This window comes from Rhipicephalus microplus, chromosome 2 (assembly GCF_043290135.1).
Source record: "Rhipicephalus microplus isolate Deutch F79 chromosome 2, USDA_Rmic, whole genome shotgun sequence".
NCBI lineage: Eukaryota > Metazoa > Arthropoda > Arachnida > Ixodida > Ixodidae > Rhipicephalus > Rhipicephalus microplus.
This window is the reverse complement of record NC_134701.1, coordinates 92,048,133-92,063,405: the sequence shown is the minus strand read 5'-3', so window position 1 is coordinate 92,063,405 and position 15,273 is coordinate 92,048,133. Positions and strand designations below refer to the sequence as shown.

Here is a 15,273-nt window from a genome sequence, read left to right as displayed (position 1 = left end):
TACGCAATATTGCATGTCATGAATGCCACAGTAAGCAAATGACGTCGGTGGTTCAGTGGTAGAATGCTCGCCTGCCACACTGGTGACCCTGGTTTGATTCCCGGCCGACGCATCGTTTATTTTAAAAAAGTTCCTGCGTGCTATTCCACAATATTGCATGTCAATAATGCAGGAGTACGCAAATAGCGTTGGTGGTTCAGTGGTAGAATACTCGTCTGCCACGCGGGCGTCCCGGGTTCGATTGCCGGCCGATGCATAGTTATTTTTGTAAAAGCTCACGCATGCTGTTACACATTATTGCATGCCATGAATGTAGGAGTAAGCAAATGGCGTCGTTGGTTCTGTGGTAGAATACTCGCCTGCCACGCGGGTGACCCGGGTTCGATTCCCGGCCGACGCATCCTTTATTTTAGAAAAGTATCTGCGTGCTATTCCGCAATATTGCATGTCATGAATGCAGGAGTAAGCAAATGGCGTTGGTGGTTCAGTGATAGAATACTCACCTGCTGCGCGGGTACCCCGGGTTTGATTCCCGGCCGACGCATTGTTATTTTTAGAAAGGTCATGCATGCTGTTACGCTATATATGCATGCCATGAATGCAGGAGCAAGCAGATGGCGTTGGTGGTTCAGTGGTAGAATACTCGCCTGCCGCGCGGGTGACCCGGGTTCGATTCCCAGCCGACGCATTGTTATTTTTGAAGAAGCTCAGACGTGTTGTTACGAATAATTGCATGTCATCAATGAAGGAGTAAGCAACTGGCGTTGGTGGTTCAGTGGTAGAATACTCGGCTGCCACGCGAGTGACCCGGGTTCGATTCCCGGCTGACGCATCGTTATTTTTAGAAACGCTCACGCGTGCTGTTACGCAATATTGCATGCCATGAATGCAGGAGTAAGCGATTGACGTCGATGGTTCAGTGGTAAAATACTCGCCTGCCACGCGGCTGACCGAGGTTCGATTCCCTGCCGAAACATCGTGTTTTTTTTTAAATTTTCTTGCGTGCCTTTCCGCAATATCGCATGTCAATATTGCAGGAGTGAGCAAATGGTGTCGGTTGTTCAGTGGTAGAATACTCGCCTGCCGCGCGGGTGACCCGGGTTCGATTCCCAGCCGACGCATTGTTATTTTTGAAGAAGCTCAGACGTGTTGTTACGAATAATTGCATGTCATGAATGAAGGAGTAAGCAACTGGTGTTGGTGGTTCAGTGGTAGAATACTGAGCTGCCACGCGGGTGACCCGGGTTCGATTCCCGGCTGACGCATCGTTATTTTTAGAAACGCTCACGCGTGCTGTTACGCAATATTCCATGCCATTAATGCAGGAGTAAGCGATTGGCGTCGGTGGTTCAGTGGTAAAATACTCGCTTGCCACGCGGCTGACCCGGGTTCGATTCCCTGCCGAAACATCGTGTTTTTTAAAAATTTTCTTGCGTGCCTTTCCGCAATATCGCATGTCAATAATGCAGGAGTAAGCAAATGGTGTCGGTTGTTCAGTGGTAGAATACTCGCCTGCCACGCGGTTGACCTGGGCTCGATTCCGGGCCGACGCGTCGCTATTTTTATAAAAGCTCACGCGTGCTGTTACGCAATATTGCATGCCATGAATGCCGGAGTAAGCAAATGGCGTCGGTGGTTCAGTGGTAAAATACTCGACTGCCACGCGGGTGACCCGGGTTTGATTCCGTGCCAAAGCATTGTTACTTTTTGAAAAGCTCACACGTGCTGTTACGCAATATTGCATGTCATGAATGCCGGAGAATACAAATGGCATCGGTGGTTCAGTGGTAGAATACTCGCCTACCACACGGGTGACCCGGGTTTTATTCACGGCCGACGCATCGTTATCTTTCAAAAAGCTCACGCGTGTTGTTACGCTATATATACATGCCATGAATGCAGGAGCAAGCAAATGGCGTCGGTAGTTCAGTAGTAGAATACTCGCCTGCCACGCGGGTGACCCAAGTTCTATTCCCTGCCCAAGCATTGCTACTTTTAAAAAAGCTCACACGTGCTGTTACGCAATATTGCATGTCATGAATGCCACAATAAACAAATGGCGTCGGTGGTTCAGTGGTAGAACGCTCGCTTGCCACACTGGTGACCCTGGTTCGATTCCCGGCCGACGCATCGTTTATTTTAAAAAAGTTCCTGCGTGCTATTCCACAGTATCGCATGTCAAGAATGCAGGAGTAAGCAAATGACGTTGGTGGTTCAGTGGTAGAATACTCGTCTGCCACGCGGGCGGCCCGTGTTCGATTCCCGGCCGACGCATCGTTATTTTTGTAAAAGCTCACGCATGCTGTTACACAATATTGCATGCCATGAATGTAGGAGTAAGCAAATGGCGTCGGTGGTTCAGTGGTAGAATACTCGCCTGCCACGCGGGTGATCCGGGTTCGATTCCCGGCCGAAGCATCGTTTATTTTAGAAAAGTTCCTGCGTACTATTCCGCAATATTGCATGTCATGAGTGCAGGTACAAGCAAATGGCGTCAGTAGTTCCGTGGAAGAATACTCGCCTGCCACACGGGTAACCCGAATTCGATTCCTGGCCGAAGCATCGTTATTTTTAGAAAAGTTCACGCGTGCTTTTACGCTATATATACATGCCATGAATGCAGGAGCAAGCAAATGGCGTCGGTAGTTCAGTAGTAGAATACTCGCCTGCCACGCGGGTGACCCGGGTTCTATTCCCTGCCGAAGCATTGCTACTTTTAGAAAAGCTCAAACGTGCTGTTACGCAATATTGCATGTCATGAATGCCACAGTAAACAAATGGCGTCGGTGGTTCAGTGGTAGAATGCTCGCCTGTCACACTGGTGACCCTGGTTTGATTCCCAGCCGACGCATCGTTTATTTTAAAAAAGTTCCTGCGTGCTATTCCACAACATTGCATGTCAAGAATGCAGGAGTAAACAAATGGCGTTGGTGGTTCAGTGGTAAAATACTCGTCTGCCACGCGGGCGACCCGGGTTCGATTCCCGGCCGGCGCATCGTTATTTTTGTAAAAGCTCACGCATGCTGTTACACAATATTGCATGCCATGAATGTAGGAGTAAGCAAATGGCGTCGGTGGCTCAGTAGTAGAATACTCGCCTCCACGCGGGTGACCCGGGTTCGATTATCGGCTGACGCATCGTTATTTTTAGAAACGCTCACGCATGCTGTTACGCAATATTGCATGCCATGAATGCAGGAGTGAGCGATTGGCGTCGGTGGTTCAGTGGTAAAATACTCGCCTGCCACCCGGCTGACCCGGGTTCGATTCCCTGCCGAAACATCGTGTTTTTTAAAAATTTTCTTGCGTGCCTTTCCGCAATATCGCATGTCAATAATGCAGGAGTAAGCAAATGGTGTCGGTTGTTCAGTGGTAGAATACTCGCCTGCCACGCGGTTGACCTGGGCTCGATTCCGGGCCGACGCGTCGCTATTTTTATAAAAGCTCACGCGTGCTGTTACGCAATATTGCATGCCATGAATGCCGGAGTAAGCAAATGGCGTCGGTGGTTCAGTGGTGAAATACTCGACTGCCACGCGGGTTACACGTGTTCGATTCCTGGCTGAAGCATCGTTATTTTGAGAAAAGCTCACGCGTGCTGTTACGCAATATTGCATGCCACGAATGCAGGAGTAAGCAAATGGCGTCGGTGGTTCAGTGGTGGAATACTCGCCTGCCACGCGGTTGACCCGGATTTGATTCCGTGCCAAAGCATCGTTACTTTTTGAAAAGCTCACACGTGCTGTTACGCAATATTGCATGTCATGAATGCCGGAGAATACAAATGGCATCGGTGGTTCAGTGGTAGAATACTCGCCTGCCACACGGGTGACCCGGGTTCAATTCACGGCCGACGCATCGTTATCTTTAAAAAAGCTCACGCGTGTTGTTACGCTATATATACATGCCATGAATGCAGGAGCAAGCAAATGGCGTCGGTAGTTCAGTAGTAGAGTACTCGCCTGCCACGCGGGTGACCCAAGTTCTATTCCCTGCCGAAGCATTGCTACTTTCAAAAAAGCTCACGCGTGCTGTTACGCAATATTGCATGCCATGAATGCCGGAGTAAGCAAATGGCGTCGGTGGTTCAGTGGTGAAATACTCGACTGCCACGCGGGTTACACGTGTTCGATTCCTGGCTGAAGCATCGTTATTTTGAGAAAAGCTCACGCGTGCTGTTACGCAATATTGCATGCCATGAATGCAGGAGTAAGCAAATGGCGTCGGTGGTTCAGTGGTGGAATACTCGTCTGCCACGCGGGCGACCCGTGTTCGATTCCCGGCCGACGCATCGTCATTTTTGTAAAAGCTCACGCATGCTGTTACACAATATTGCATGCCATGAATGTAGGAGTAAGCAAATGGCATCGGTAGTTCAGTAGTAGAATACTCGCCTGCCACGCGGGTGACCCGGGTTCTATTCCCTGCCGAAGCATTGCTACTTTTAAAAAAGCTCACACGTGCTGTTACGCAATATTGCATGTCATGAATGCCACAGTAAACAAATGGCGTCGGTGGTTCAGTGGTAGAACGCCCGCTTGCCACACTGGTGACCCTGGTTCGATTCCCGGCCGACGCAACGTTTATTTTAAAAAAGTTCCTCCGTGCTATTCCACAATATCGCATGTCAAGAATGCAGGAGTAAGCAAATGGCGTTGGTGGTTCAGTGGTAGAATACTCGTCTGCCACGCGGGCGACCCGTGTTCGATTCCCGGCTGGCGCATCGTTATTTTTGTAAAAGCTCACGCATGCTGTTACACAATATTGCATGCCATGAATGTAGGAGTAAGCAAATGGCGTCGGTGGTTCAGTGGTAGAATACTCGCCTGCCACGCGGATTGATCCGGGTTCGATTCCCGGCCGAAGCATCGTTTATTTTAGAAAAGTTCCTGCGTACTATTCCGCAATATTGCATGTCATGAGTGCAGGTACAAGCAAATGGCGTCAATAGTTCCGTGGAAGAATACTCGCCTGCCACACGGGTAACCCGAATTCGATTCCTGGCCGAAGCATCGTTATTTTTAGAAAAGCTCACGCGTGCTTTTACGCTATATATACATGCCATGAATGCAGGGCCAAGCAAATGGCGTCTGTAGTTCAGTAGTAGAATACTCGCCTGCCACGCGGGTGACCCGGGTTCTATTCCCTGCCGAAGCATTGCTACTTTTAGAAAAGCTCACACGTGCTGTTACGCAATATTGCATGTCATGAATGCCACAGTAAACAAATGGCGTCGGTGGTTCAGTGGTAGAATGCTCGCCTGTCACACTGGTGACCCTGGTTTGATTCCCGGCCGACGCATCGTTTATTTTAAAAAAGTTCCTGCGTGCTATTCCACAACATTGCATGTCAAGAATGCAGGAGTAAGCAAATGGCGTTGGTGATTCAGTGGTAGAATACTCGTCTGCCACGCGGGCGACCCAGGTTCGATTCCCGGCCGACGCATCGTTATTTTTGTAAAAGCTCACGCATGCTGTTACACAATATTGCATGCCATGAAAGTAGGAGTAAGCAAATGGCGTCGGTGGTTCAGTAGTAGAATACTCGCCTGCCACGCGGGTGACCCGGGTTCGATTCCTGGCCGACGCATCGTTTATTTTAGAAAAGTACCTGCGTGCTATTCCGCAATATTGCATGTCATGAATGCAGGAGTAAGCAAATGGCGTTGGTGGTTCAGTGATAGAATACTCACCTGCTGTGCGGGTGACCCGAGTTTGATTGCTGGCCGACGCATCGTTATCTTTAGAAAAGCTCACGCGTGCTGTTATGCAATATTCAATGCCACGAATGCAGGAGTAAGCAAATGACGTCGGTGGTTCAGTGGTAGAATACTCGCCTGCCACGCGGGTGTCCCGGGTTCGATTCCCTGCCGAAGCATTGTTACTTCTTGAAAAGCTCACACGTGCTGTTACGCAATATTGCATGTCATGAATGCCGGAGAAAACAAATGGCGTCGGTCGTTCAGTGGTAGAATGCTCGCCTGCCACACGGGTGACCCGGGTTCAATTCACGGCCGACGCATCGTTATCTTTAAAAAAGCTCACGCGTGTTCTTACGCTAAATATGCATGCCATGAACGCAAAAGCAAGGAAATGGCGTCGGTGGTTCAGTAGTAGAATACTCGACTGCCACGCGGGTGACCCGGGTTCGATTTTCGGCTGACACATCGTTATTTTTAGAAACGCTCACGCGTGCTGTTACGCAATATTGCATGCCATGAATTCAGGAGTAAGCAATTGGCATCGGTGGTTCAGTGGTAAAATACTCGCCTGCCACGCGGCTGACTCGGGTTCGATTCCCTGCCGAAACATCGTGTTTTTTAAAACTTTTCTTGCGTGCCTTTCCGCAATATCGCATGTCAATAATGCAGGAGTAGGCAAATGGTGTCGGTTGTTCAGTTGTAGAATACTCGCCTGCCACGCGGGTGACCCGGGTTCTATTCCCGGCTGACGCATCGTTATTTTTAGAAAAGCTCACGCGTGCTGATTCGCAATATTGCATGCCATGAATGCAGGAGTAAGCAAATGGCGTCGGTGGTTCTGTGGTGGAATACTCGCCTGAAACGCGGGTGACCCGGGTGCTATTCCCGGCTGACGCATCGTTATTTTTAGAAAAGCTCACGCGTGCTGATTCGCAATATTGCATGCCATGAATGCAGGAGTAAGCAAATGGCGTCGGTGGTTCAGTGGTAGAATACTCGCCTGCCACGCGGGTTACCTATGTTTAAATCGCTGCCGAAGCATTGTTACTTTTAGAAAATCTCACGCGTGCTGTTACGCAATATTGCATGCCATGAATGCCGGAGTAAGCAAATGGCGTCGGTGGTTCAGTTGTAGAATACTCGCCTGCCACGCGGGTGATCCGGGTTCGAATCCCGGCCGAAGCATCGTTTATTTTAGAAAAGCTCACGCGTGCTTTTACGCTATATATACATGCCATGAATGCAGGAGCAAGCAAATGGCGTCGATAGTTCAGTAGTAGAATACTCGCCTGCCACGCGGGTGACCCGGGTTCCATTCCCTGCCGAAGCATTGCTACATTTAGAAAAGCTCACACGTGCTGTTACGCAATATTGCATGTCATGAATGCCACAGTAAGCAAATGGCGTCGGTGGTTCAGTGGTAGAATGCTCGCCTGCCACACTGGTGACCCTGGTTTGATTCTCGGCCGACGCATCGTTTATTTTAAAAAAGTTCCTACGTGCTATTCCACAATATTGCACGTCAATAATGCAGGAGTAAGCAAATAGCATTGGTGGTTCAGTGGTAGAATACTCGTCTGCCACGCGGGCGACCCGGGTTCGAATGCCGGCCGACGCATAGTTATTTTTGTAAAAGTTCACGCATGCTGTTACACAATATTGCATGCCATGAATGTAGGAGTAAGCAAATGGCGTCGGTGGTTCAGTGGTAGAATACTCGCCTGCCACGCGGATGACCCGGGTTCGATTTTCGGCTGACGCATCGTTATTTTTAGAAACGCTCACGCGTGCTGTTACGCAATATTGCATGCCATGAATTCAGGAGTAAGCGATTGGCATCGGTGGTTCAGTGGTAAAATACTCGCCTGCCACGCGGCTGACTCGGGTTCGATTCCCTGCCGAAACATCGTGTTTTTAAAACTTTTCTTGCGTGCCTTTCCGCAATATCGCATGTCAATAATGCAGGAGTAGGCAAATGGTGTCGGTTGTTCAGCGGTAAAATACTCGCCTGCCACGCGGGTGACCCGGGTTCTATTCCCGGCTGACGCATCGTTATTTTTAGAAAAACTCACGCGTGCTGATTCGCAATATTGCATGCCATGAATGCAGGAGTAAGCAAATGGCGTCGGTGGTTCTGTGGTGGAATACTCGCCTGCCACGCGGGTGACCCGGGTGCTATTCCCGGCTGACGCACCGTTATTTTTAGAAAAGCTCACGCGTGCTGATTCGCAATATTGCATGCCATGAATGCAGGAGTAAGCAAATGGCGTCGGTGGTTCAGTGGTAGAATACTCGCCTGCCACGCGGGTTACCTGTGTTTAAATCGCTGCCGAAGCATTGTTACTTTTAGAAAATCTCACGCGTGCTGTTACGCAATATTGCATGTCATGAATGCCACAGTAAGCAAATGGCGTCGGTGGTTCAGTGGTAGAATGCTCGCCTGCCACACTGGTGACCCTGGTTTGATTCTCGGCCGACGCATCGTTTATTTTAAAAAAGTTCCTACGTGCTATTCCACAATATTGCATGTCAGTAATGCAGGAGTAAGCAAATAGCGTTGGTGGTTCAGTGGTAGAATACTCGTCTGCCATGCGGGCGACCCGGCTTCGAATGCCGGCCGACGCATAGTTATTTTTGTAAAAGCTCACGCATGCTGTTACACAATATTGCATGCCATGAATGTAGGAGTAAGCAAATGGCGTCGGTGGTTCAGTGGTAGAATACTCGCCTGCCACGCGGATGACCCGGGTTCGATTCCCGGACGACGCATCGTTATTTTTGTAAAAGCTCACGCATGCTGTTACACAATATTGCATGCCATGAATGCAGGAGTAAGCAAATGGCGTCGATGGTTCAGTGGTAGAATACTCGCCTGCCACGCGGGTGACCTGGGTTCGATTCCCGGCCGACGCATCGTTTATTTTAGAAAAGTATCTGCGTGCTATTCCGTAATATTGCATGTCATCAATGCAGGAGTAAGCAAATGGTGTTGGTGGTTCAGTGATAGAATACTCACCTGCTGCGCGGGTGACCCGGGTTTGATTCCCGGCCGACGCATTGTTATTTTTAGAAAAGCTCATGCATGCTGTTACGCTATATATGCATGCCATGAATGCAGGAGCAAGCAGATGGCGTTGGTGGTTCAGTGGTAGAATACTCGCCTGCCGCGCGGGTGACCCGGGTTCTATTCCCAGCCGACGCATTGTGATTTTTGAAGAAGCTCAGACGTGTTATTACGAAGAATTGCATGTCATGAATGAAGGAGTAAGCAACTGGCGTTGGTGGTTCAGTGGTAGAATACTCGGCTGCCACGCGGGTGACCCAGGTTCGATTCCCGGCCGACGCATTGTTATATTTAGAAAAGCTCACGCGTGCTGTTACGCTATAGATGCATGCCATGAATGCAGGAGCAAGCAATTTGCGTCGGTGGTTCAGTGGTAGAACACTCGCCTGCCACTCGGGTATCCCGGGTTCGATTCCCTGCCGAAGCATTGTTACTTTTTGAAAAGCTCACACGTGCTGTTACGCAATATTGCATGTCATGAATGCCGGAGAAAAGAAATGGCGTCGGTCGTTCAGTGGTAGAATGCTCGCATGCCACACGGATGACCCGGGTTCAATTCACGGCCGACGCATCGTTATCTTTAAAAAAGCTCACGCTTGTTCTTACGCTATATATGCATGCCATGAACGCAGGAGCAAGCGAATGGCGTCGGTGGTTCAGTGGTAGAATACTCGCCTGCCACGCGGGTGACCCGGGTTCGATTCCCGGCTGACGCATCGTTATTTTTAGAAACGCTCACGCATGCTGTTACGCAATATTGCATGCCATGAATGCAGGGGTAAGCGATTGGCGTCGGTGGTTCAGTGGTAAAATACTCGACTGCCACGCGGGTTACACGTGTTCGATTCCTGGCTGAAGCATCGTTATTTTGAGAAAAGCTCACGCGTGCTGTTACGCAATATTGCATGCCATGAATGCAGGAGTAAGCAAATGGCGTCGGTGGTTCAGTAGTAGAATATTCGCCTGCCACGCGGGTGACCCGGGTTCTATTTCCTGCCGAAGCATTGCTACTTTTAAAAAAGCTCACACGTGCTGTTACGCAAAATTGCATGTCATGAATGCCACAGTAAACAAATGGCGTCGGTGGTTCAGTGGTAGAACACTCGCTTGCCACACTGGTGACCCTGGTTCGATTCCCGGCCAACGCATCGTTTATCTTAAAAAAGTTCCTGCGTGCTATTCCACAATATCGCACGTCAATAATGCAGGAGTAAGCAAATAGCGTTGGTGGTTCAGTGGTAGAATACTCGTCTGCCACGCGGGCGACCCGGGTTCGAATGCCGGCCGACGCATAGTTATTTTTGTAAAAGTTCACGCATGCTGTTACACAATATTGCATGCCATGAATGTAGGAGTAAGCAAATGGCGTCGGTGGTTCAGTGGTAGAATACTCGCCTGCCACGCGGATGACCCGGGTTCGATTTTCGGCTGACGCATCGTTATTTTTAGAAACGCTCACGCGTGCTGTTACGCAATATTGCATGCCATGAATTCAGGAGTAAACGATTGGCATCGGTGGTTCAGTGGTAAAATACTCGCCTGCCACGCGGCTGACTCGGGTTCGATTCCCTGCCGAAACATCGTGTTTTTTAAAACTTTTCTTGCGTGCCTTTCCGCAATATCGCATGTCAATAATGCAGGAGTAGGCAAATGGTGTCGGTTGTTCAGTGGTAAAATACTCGCCTGCCACGCGGGTGACCCGGGTTCTATTCCCGGCTGACGCATCGTTATTTTTAGAAAAGCTCACGCGTGCTGATTCGCAATATTGCATGCCATGAATGCAGGAGTAAGCAAATGGCGTCGGTGGTTCTGTGGTGGAATACTCGCCTGCCACGCGGGTGACCCGGGTGCTATTCCCGGCTGACGCACCGTTATTTTTAGAAAAGCTCACGCGTGCTGATTCGCAATATTGCATGCCATGAATGCAGGAGTAAGCAAATGGCGTCGGTTGTTCAGTGGTAGAATACTCGCCTGCCACGCGGGTTACCTGTGTTTAAATCGCTGCCGAAGCATTGTTACTTTTAGAAAATCTCACGCGTGCTGTTACGCAATATTGCATGTCATGAATGCCACAGTAAGCAAATGGCGTCGGTGGTTCAGTGGTAGAATGCTCGCCTGCCACACTGGTGACCCTGGTTTGATTCTCGGCCGACGCATCGTTTATTTTAAAAAAGTTCCTACGTGCTATTCCACAATATTGCATGTCAATAATGCAGGAGTAAGCAAATAGCGTTGGTGGTTCAGTGGTAGAATACTCGTCTGCCATGCGGGCGACCCGGCTTCGAATGCCGGCCGACGCATAGTTATTTTTGTAAAAGCTCACGCATGCTGTTACACAATATTGCATGCCATGAATGTAGGAGTAAGCAAATGGCGTCGGTGGTTCAGTGGTAGAATACTCGCCTGCCACGCGGATGACCCGGGTTCGATTCCCGGACGACGCATCGTTATTTTTGTAAAAGCTCACGCATGCTGTTACACAATATTGCATGCCATGAATGCAGGAGTAAGCAAATGGCGTCGGTGGTTCAGTGGTAGAATACTCGCCTGCCACGCGGGTGACCTGGGTTCGATTCCCGGCCGACGCATCGTTTATTTTAGAAAAGTATCTGCGTGCTATTCCGTAATATTGCATGCCATCAATGCAGGAATAAGCAAATGGTGTTGGTGGTTCAGTGATAGAATACTCACCTGCTGCTCGGGTGACCCGGGTTTGATTCCCGGCCGACGCATTGTTATTTTTAGAAAAGCTCATGCATGCTGTTACGCTATATATGCATGCCATGAATGCAGGATCAAGCAGATGGCGTTGGTGGTTCAGTGGTAGAATACTCGCCTGCCGCGCGGGTGACCCGGGTTCGATTCCCAGCCGACGCATTGTGATTTTTGAAGAAGCTCAGACGTGTTATTACGAAGAATTGCATGTCATGAATGAAGGAGTAAGCAACTGGCGTTGGTGGTTCAGTGGTAGAATACTCGGCTGCCACGCGGGTGACCCAGGTTCGATTCCCGGCCGACGCATTGTTATATTTAGAAAAGCTCACGCGTGCTGTTACGCTATAGATGCATGCCATGAATGCAGGAGCAAGCAATTTGCGTCGGTGGTTCAGTGGTAGAACACTCGCCTGCCACTCGGGTATCCCTGGTTCGATTCCCTGCCGAAGCATTGTTACTTTTTGAAAAGCTCACAGGTGCTGTTACGCAATATTGCATGTCATGAATGCCGGAGAAAAGAAATGGCGTCGGTCGTTCAGTGGTAGAATGCTCGCATGCCACACGGGTGACCCGGGTTCAATTCACGGCCGACGCATCGTTATCTTTAAAAAAGCTCACGCTTGTTCTTACGCTATATATGCATGCCATGAACGCAGGAGCAAGCGAATGGCGTCGGTGGTTCAGTGGTAGAATACTCGCCTGCCACGCGGTTGACCTGGGCTCGATTCCGGGCCGACGCGTCGCTATTTTTATAAAAGCTCACGCGTGCTGTTACGCAATATTGCATGCCATGAATGCCGGAGTAAGCAAATGGCGTCGGTGGTTCAGTGGTAAAATACTCGACTGCCACGCGGTTGACACGTGTTCGATTCCTGGCTGAAGCATCGTTATTTTGAGAAAAGCTCACGCGTGCTGTTACGCAATATTGCATGCCATGAATGCAGGAGTAAGCAAATGGCGTCGGTGGTTCAGCAGTGGAATACTCGCCTGCCACGCGGGTGACCCGGGTTTGATTCCGTGCCAAAGCATTGTTACTTTTTGAAAAGCTCACACGTGCTGTTACGCAATATTGCATGTCATGAATGCCGGACAATACAAATGGCATCGGTGGTTCAGTGGTAGAATACTCGCCTGCCACACGGGTGACCCGGGTTCAATTCACGGCCGACGCATCGTTATCTTTAAAAAAGCTCACGCGTGTTAATACGCTATATATACATGCCATGAATGCAGGAGCAAGCAAATGGCGTCGGTAGTTCAGTAGTAGAATACTCGCCTGCCACGCGGGTGACTCGGGTTTTATACCCTGCCGAAGCATTGCTACTTTTAAAAAAGCTCACACGTGCTGTTACGCAATATTGCATGTCATGAATGCCACAGTAAACAAATGGCGTCGGTGGTTCAGTGGTAGAACGCTCGCTTGCCACACTGGTGACCCTGGTTCGATTCCCGGCCAACGCATCGTTTATTTTAAAAATGTTTCTGCGTGCTGTTCCACAATATCGCATGTCAAGAATGCAGGAGTAAGCAAATGGCGTTGGTGGTTCAGTGGTAGAATACTCGTCTGCCACGCGGGCGACCCGGGTTCGATTCCCGGCCGACGCATCGTTATTTTTGTAAAAGCTCAAGCATGCTGTTACACAATATTGCATGCCATGAATGTAGGAGTAAGCAAATGGCGTCGGTGGTTCAGTGGTAGAATACTCGCCTGCCACGCGGGTGACCCGGGTTCGATTCCCGGCCGACGCATCGTTATTTTTAGAAAAGCTCACACGTGCTGATTCGCAATATTGCATGCCATTAATGCAGGAGTAAGCAAATAGCGTCGGTGGTTCAGTGGTAGAATACTCGCCTGCCACGCGGGTGACCCGGGTTCGATTCCCGGCCAACGCATCGTTATTTTTGTAAAAGCTCACGCATGCTGTTACGAATATATGCATGCCATGAATGCAGGAGCAAGCAAATTGCGTCGGTGCTTCAGTGGTAGAATACTCGCCTGCCACGCAGGTGACCCAAGTTCGATTCTCAGCCGACGCATCGTTATCTTTAGAAAAGCTCACGCGTGCTGTTATGCAATATTCAATGCCACGAATGCAGGAGTAAGGAAATGGCGTCGGTGGTTCAGTGGTAGAATGCTCGCCTGCCACGCGGGTATCCCGGGTTCGATTCCCTGCCGAAGCATTGTTACTTTTTGAAAAGCTCACACGTGCTCTTACGCAATATTGCATGTCATGAATGCCGGAGAAAACAAATGGCGTCGGTCGTTCAGTGGTAGAATGCTCGCCTGCCACACGGTGACCCGGGTTCAATTCACGGCCGACGCATCGTTATCTTTAAAAAAGCTCACGCGTGTTCTTACGCTATATATGCATGCCATGAACGCAGAAGCAAGGAAATGGCGTCGGTGGTTCAGTGGTAGAATACTCGCCTGCCACGCGGTTGACCCGGGTTCGATTTCCAGTTGACGCATCGTTATTTTTAGAAACGCTCACGCGTGCTGTTACGCAATATTGCATGCCATGAATTCAGGAATAAGCAATTGGCGTCGGTGGTTCAGTGGTAAAATACTCGCCTGCCACGCGGCTGACTCGGGTTCGATTCCCTGAAGAAACATCGTGTTTTTTTTTAAATTTTCTTGCGTGCCTTTCCGCAATATCGCATGCCAATAATGCAGGAGTAGGAAAATGGTGTCGGTTGTTCAGTGGTAGAATACTGGCCTGCCACGCGGTTGACCTGGGCTTGATTCCGGGCCGACGCATCGCTATTTTTATAAAAGCTCACGCGTTCTGGTACGCAATATTGCATGCTATTAATGCCGGAGTAAGCAAATGGCGTCGGTGGTTCAGTGGTAAAATACTCGCCTGCCACGCGGGTGACCCGGGTTCTATTCCCGGCTTACGCATCGTTATTTTTAGAAAAGCTCATGCGTGCTGATTCGCAATATTGCATGCCATGAATGCAGGAGTGAGCAAATGGCGTCGGCCGTTCAGTGGTAGAATACTCGCCTGCCACGCGGGTGACCCGGGTTCTATTCCCGGCTGACGCATCGTTATTTTTAGAAAAGCTCACGCGTGCTGATTCGCAATATTGCATGCCATGAATGCAGGAGTAAGAAAATGGCCTCGGTGGTTCAGTGGTAGAATACTCGCCTGCCACGCGGGTTACCTGTGTTTAAATCACTGCCGAAGCATTGTTACTTTTAGAAAAGCTCTCGCGTGCTGTTACGCAATGTTGCATGCCATGAATGCCGGAGTAAGCAAATGGCGACGGTGGTTCATTGGTAGAATACTCGCCTGCCACGCGGGTTACCTGTGTTTAAATCACTGCCGAAGCATTGTTACTTTTAAAAAGCTCACGCGTGCTTTTCCACAATATTGCATGTCAAGAATGCAGGAGTAAGCAAATAGCGTTGGTGGTTCAGTGGTAGAATACTCGTCTGCCACGCGGGCGACCCGGGTTCGATTGCCGGCCGACGCATAGTTATTTTTGTAAAAGCTCACGCATGCTGTTACACAATACTGCATGCCATTAATGTAGGAGTAAGCAAATGGCGTCGGTGGTTCAGTGGTAGAATACTCGCCTGCCACACGGATGACCCGGGTTCGATTCCCGGCCGACGCATCGTTACTTTTGTAAATGCTCACGCATGCTGTTACACAATATTGCATGCCATGAATGCAGGAGTAAGCAAATGGCGTCGGTGGTTCAGTGGTAGAATACTCGCCTGCCACGCGGGTGACCCGGATTCGATTCCCGGCCGACGCATCGTTTATTTTAGAAAAGTACCTGCGTG

The 15,273-nt window shown here is 49.7% G+C and overlaps 41 non-coding genes across 41 annotated transcripts; all 41 read left to right on the top strand.

Annotated features, from left to right (window-relative positions):
• Positions 1 to 185: 185 nt before the first annotated feature.
• Positions 186 to 256, top strand: TRNAG-GCC (transfer RNA glycine (anticodon GCC)). Its single transcript has one exon. It is a non-coding gene; the product is annotated as a tRNA-Gly (tRNA).
• Positions 257 to 329: 73 nt separating this feature from the next.
• Positions 330 to 400, top strand: TRNAG-GCC (transfer RNA glycine (anticodon GCC)). The gene has a single exon. It is a non-coding gene; the product is annotated as a tRNA-Gly (tRNA).
• Positions 401 to 617: 217 nt separating this feature from the next.
• Positions 618 to 688, top strand: TRNAG-GCC (transfer RNA glycine (anticodon GCC)). Its single transcript has one exon. It is a non-coding gene; the product is annotated as a tRNA-Gly (tRNA).
• A 73-nt stretch (positions 689 to 761) lies between these two features.
• On the top strand, positions 762 to 832 carry TRNAG-GCC (transfer RNA glycine (anticodon GCC)). Its single transcript has one exon. It is a non-coding gene; the product is annotated as a tRNA-Gly (tRNA).
• Positions 833 to 1,050: 218 nt separating this feature from the next.
• TRNAG-GCC (transfer RNA glycine (anticodon GCC)) lies at positions 1,051 to 1,121 on the top strand. Its single transcript has one exon. It is a non-coding gene; the product is annotated as a tRNA-Gly (tRNA).
• Positions 1,122 to 2,059: 938 nt separating this feature from the next.
• Positions 2,060 to 2,130, top strand: TRNAG-GCC (transfer RNA glycine (anticodon GCC)). Its single transcript has one exon. It is a non-coding gene; the product is annotated as a tRNA-Gly (tRNA).
• Positions 2,131 to 2,347: 217 nt separating this feature from the next.
• TRNAG-GCC (transfer RNA glycine (anticodon GCC)) lies at positions 2,348 to 2,418 on the top strand. Its single transcript has one exon. It is a non-coding gene; the product is annotated as a tRNA-Gly (tRNA).
• Positions 2,419 to 2,924: 506 nt separating this feature from the next.
• TRNAG-GCC (transfer RNA glycine (anticodon GCC)) lies at positions 2,925 to 2,995 on the top strand. The gene has a single exon. It is a non-coding gene; the product is annotated as a tRNA-Gly (tRNA).
• A 792-nt stretch (positions 2,996 to 3,787) lies between these two features.
• TRNAG-GCC (transfer RNA glycine (anticodon GCC)) lies at positions 3,788 to 3,858 on the top strand. The gene has a single exon. It is a non-coding gene; the product is annotated as a tRNA-Gly (tRNA).
• Positions 3,859 to 4,508: 650 nt separating this feature from the next.
• TRNAG-GCC (transfer RNA glycine (anticodon GCC)) lies at positions 4,509 to 4,579 on the top strand. Its single transcript has one exon. It is a non-coding gene; the product is annotated as a tRNA-Gly (tRNA).
• A 73-nt stretch (positions 4,580 to 4,652) lies between these two features.
• TRNAG-GCC (transfer RNA glycine (anticodon GCC)) lies at positions 4,653 to 4,723 on the top strand. The gene has a single exon. It is a non-coding gene; the product is annotated as a tRNA-Gly (tRNA).
• Positions 4,724 to 4,796: 73 nt separating this feature from the next.
• Positions 4,797 to 4,868, top strand: TRNAG-GCC (transfer RNA glycine (anticodon GCC)). Its single transcript has one exon. It is a non-coding gene; the product is annotated as a tRNA-Gly (tRNA).
• A 506-nt stretch (positions 4,869 to 5,374) lies between these two features.
• On the top strand, positions 5,375 to 5,445 carry TRNAG-GCC (transfer RNA glycine (anticodon GCC)). The gene has a single exon. It is a non-coding gene; the product is annotated as a tRNA-Gly (tRNA).
• A 73-nt stretch (positions 5,446 to 5,518) lies between these two features.
• Positions 5,519 to 5,589, top strand: TRNAG-GCC (transfer RNA glycine (anticodon GCC)). Its single transcript has one exon. It is a non-coding gene; the product is annotated as a tRNA-Gly (tRNA).
• Positions 5,590 to 5,806: 217 nt separating this feature from the next.
• On the top strand, positions 5,807 to 5,877 carry TRNAG-GCC (transfer RNA glycine (anticodon GCC)). The gene has a single exon. It is a non-coding gene; the product is annotated as a tRNA-Gly (tRNA).
• A 73-nt stretch (positions 5,878 to 5,950) lies between these two features.
• Positions 5,951 to 6,021, top strand: TRNAG-GCC (transfer RNA glycine (anticodon GCC)). The gene has a single exon. It is a non-coding gene; the product is annotated as a tRNA-Gly (tRNA).
• Positions 6,022 to 6,815: 794 nt separating this feature from the next.
• On the top strand, positions 6,816 to 6,886 carry TRNAG-GCC (transfer RNA glycine (anticodon GCC)). The gene has a single exon. It is a non-coding gene; the product is annotated as a tRNA-Gly (tRNA).
• A 506-nt stretch (positions 6,887 to 7,392) lies between these two features.
• TRNAG-GCC (transfer RNA glycine (anticodon GCC)) lies at positions 7,393 to 7,463 on the top strand. The gene has a single exon. It is a non-coding gene; the product is annotated as a tRNA-Gly (tRNA).
• Positions 7,464 to 8,255: 792 nt separating this feature from the next.
• Positions 8,256 to 8,326, top strand: TRNAG-GCC (transfer RNA glycine (anticodon GCC)). Its single transcript has one exon. It is a non-coding gene; the product is annotated as a tRNA-Gly (tRNA).
• Positions 8,327 to 8,399: 73 nt separating this feature from the next.
• Positions 8,400 to 8,470, top strand: TRNAG-GCC (transfer RNA glycine (anticodon GCC)). The gene has a single exon. It is a non-coding gene; the product is annotated as a tRNA-Gly (tRNA).
• A 73-nt stretch (positions 8,471 to 8,543) lies between these two features.
• On the top strand, positions 8,544 to 8,614 carry TRNAG-GCC (transfer RNA glycine (anticodon GCC)). The gene has a single exon. It is a non-coding gene; the product is annotated as a tRNA-Gly (tRNA).
• Positions 8,615 to 8,832: 218 nt separating this feature from the next.
• TRNAG-GCC (transfer RNA glycine (anticodon GCC)) lies at positions 8,833 to 8,903 on the top strand. Its single transcript has one exon. It is a non-coding gene; the product is annotated as a tRNA-Gly (tRNA).
• Positions 8,904 to 8,976: 73 nt separating this feature from the next.
• On the top strand, positions 8,977 to 9,047 carry TRNAG-GCC (transfer RNA glycine (anticodon GCC)). Its single transcript has one exon. It is a non-coding gene; the product is annotated as a tRNA-Gly (tRNA).
• Positions 9,048 to 9,121: 74 nt separating this feature from the next.
• TRNAG-GCC (transfer RNA glycine (anticodon GCC)) lies at positions 9,122 to 9,192 on the top strand. The gene has a single exon. It is a non-coding gene; the product is annotated as a tRNA-Gly (tRNA).
• A 218-nt stretch (positions 9,193 to 9,410) lies between these two features.
• Positions 9,411 to 9,481, top strand: TRNAG-GCC (transfer RNA glycine (anticodon GCC)). Its single transcript has one exon. It is a non-coding gene; the product is annotated as a tRNA-Gly (tRNA).
• A 505-nt stretch (positions 9,482 to 9,986) lies between these two features.
• TRNAG-GCC (transfer RNA glycine (anticodon GCC)) lies at positions 9,987 to 10,057 on the top strand. Its single transcript has one exon. It is a non-coding gene; the product is annotated as a tRNA-Gly (tRNA).
• Positions 10,058 to 10,130: 73 nt separating this feature from the next.
• On the top strand, positions 10,131 to 10,201 carry TRNAG-GCC (transfer RNA glycine (anticodon GCC)). Its single transcript has one exon. It is a non-coding gene; the product is annotated as a tRNA-Gly (tRNA).
• Positions 10,202 to 10,994: 793 nt separating this feature from the next.
• On the top strand, positions 10,995 to 11,065 carry TRNAG-GCC (transfer RNA glycine (anticodon GCC)). Its single transcript has one exon. It is a non-coding gene; the product is annotated as a tRNA-Gly (tRNA).
• Positions 11,066 to 11,138: 73 nt separating this feature from the next.
• Positions 11,139 to 11,209, top strand: TRNAG-GCC (transfer RNA glycine (anticodon GCC)). Its single transcript has one exon. It is a non-coding gene; the product is annotated as a tRNA-Gly (tRNA).
• Positions 11,210 to 11,282: 73 nt separating this feature from the next.
• Positions 11,283 to 11,353, top strand: TRNAG-GCC (transfer RNA glycine (anticodon GCC)). Its single transcript has one exon. It is a non-coding gene; the product is annotated as a tRNA-Gly (tRNA).
• A 218-nt stretch (positions 11,354 to 11,571) lies between these two features.
• Positions 11,572 to 11,642, top strand: TRNAG-GCC (transfer RNA glycine (anticodon GCC)). The gene has a single exon. It is a non-coding gene; the product is annotated as a tRNA-Gly (tRNA).
• A 73-nt stretch (positions 11,643 to 11,715) lies between these two features.
• On the top strand, positions 11,716 to 11,786 carry TRNAG-GCC (transfer RNA glycine (anticodon GCC)). The gene has a single exon. It is a non-coding gene; the product is annotated as a tRNA-Gly (tRNA).
• Positions 11,787 to 12,581: 795 nt separating this feature from the next.
• Positions 12,582 to 12,652, top strand: TRNAG-GCC (transfer RNA glycine (anticodon GCC)). The gene has a single exon. It is a non-coding gene; the product is annotated as a tRNA-Gly (tRNA).
• Positions 12,653 to 13,014: 362 nt separating this feature from the next.
• On the top strand, positions 13,015 to 13,085 carry TRNAG-GCC (transfer RNA glycine (anticodon GCC)). Its single transcript has one exon. It is a non-coding gene; the product is annotated as a tRNA-Gly (tRNA).
• A 73-nt stretch (positions 13,086 to 13,158) lies between these two features.
• Positions 13,159 to 13,229, top strand: TRNAG-GCC (transfer RNA glycine (anticodon GCC)). Its single transcript has one exon. It is a non-coding gene; the product is annotated as a tRNA-Gly (tRNA).
• Positions 13,230 to 13,302: 73 nt separating this feature from the next.
• On the top strand, positions 13,303 to 13,373 carry TRNAG-GCC (transfer RNA glycine (anticodon GCC)). The gene has a single exon. It is a non-coding gene; the product is annotated as a tRNA-Gly (tRNA).
• A 217-nt stretch (positions 13,374 to 13,590) lies between these two features.
• Positions 13,591 to 13,661, top strand: TRNAG-GCC (transfer RNA glycine (anticodon GCC)). The gene has a single exon. It is a non-coding gene; the product is annotated as a tRNA-Gly (tRNA).
• Positions 13,662 to 14,311: 650 nt separating this feature from the next.
• On the top strand, positions 14,312 to 14,382 carry TRNAG-GCC (transfer RNA glycine (anticodon GCC)). Its single transcript has one exon. It is a non-coding gene; the product is annotated as a tRNA-Gly (tRNA).
• Positions 14,383 to 14,886: 504 nt separating this feature from the next.
• TRNAG-GCC (transfer RNA glycine (anticodon GCC)) lies at positions 14,887 to 14,957 on the top strand. The gene has a single exon. It is a non-coding gene; the product is annotated as a tRNA-Gly (tRNA).
• A 73-nt stretch (positions 14,958 to 15,030) lies between these two features.
• TRNAG-GCC (transfer RNA glycine (anticodon GCC)) lies at positions 15,031 to 15,101 on the top strand. Its single transcript has one exon. It is a non-coding gene; the product is annotated as a tRNA-Gly (tRNA).
• A 73-nt stretch (positions 15,102 to 15,174) lies between these two features.
• TRNAG-GCC (transfer RNA glycine (anticodon GCC)) lies at positions 15,175 to 15,245 on the top strand. Its single transcript has one exon. It is a non-coding gene; the product is annotated as a tRNA-Gly (tRNA).
• The last annotated feature ends 28 nt before the right edge of the window (positions 15,246 to 15,273 follow it).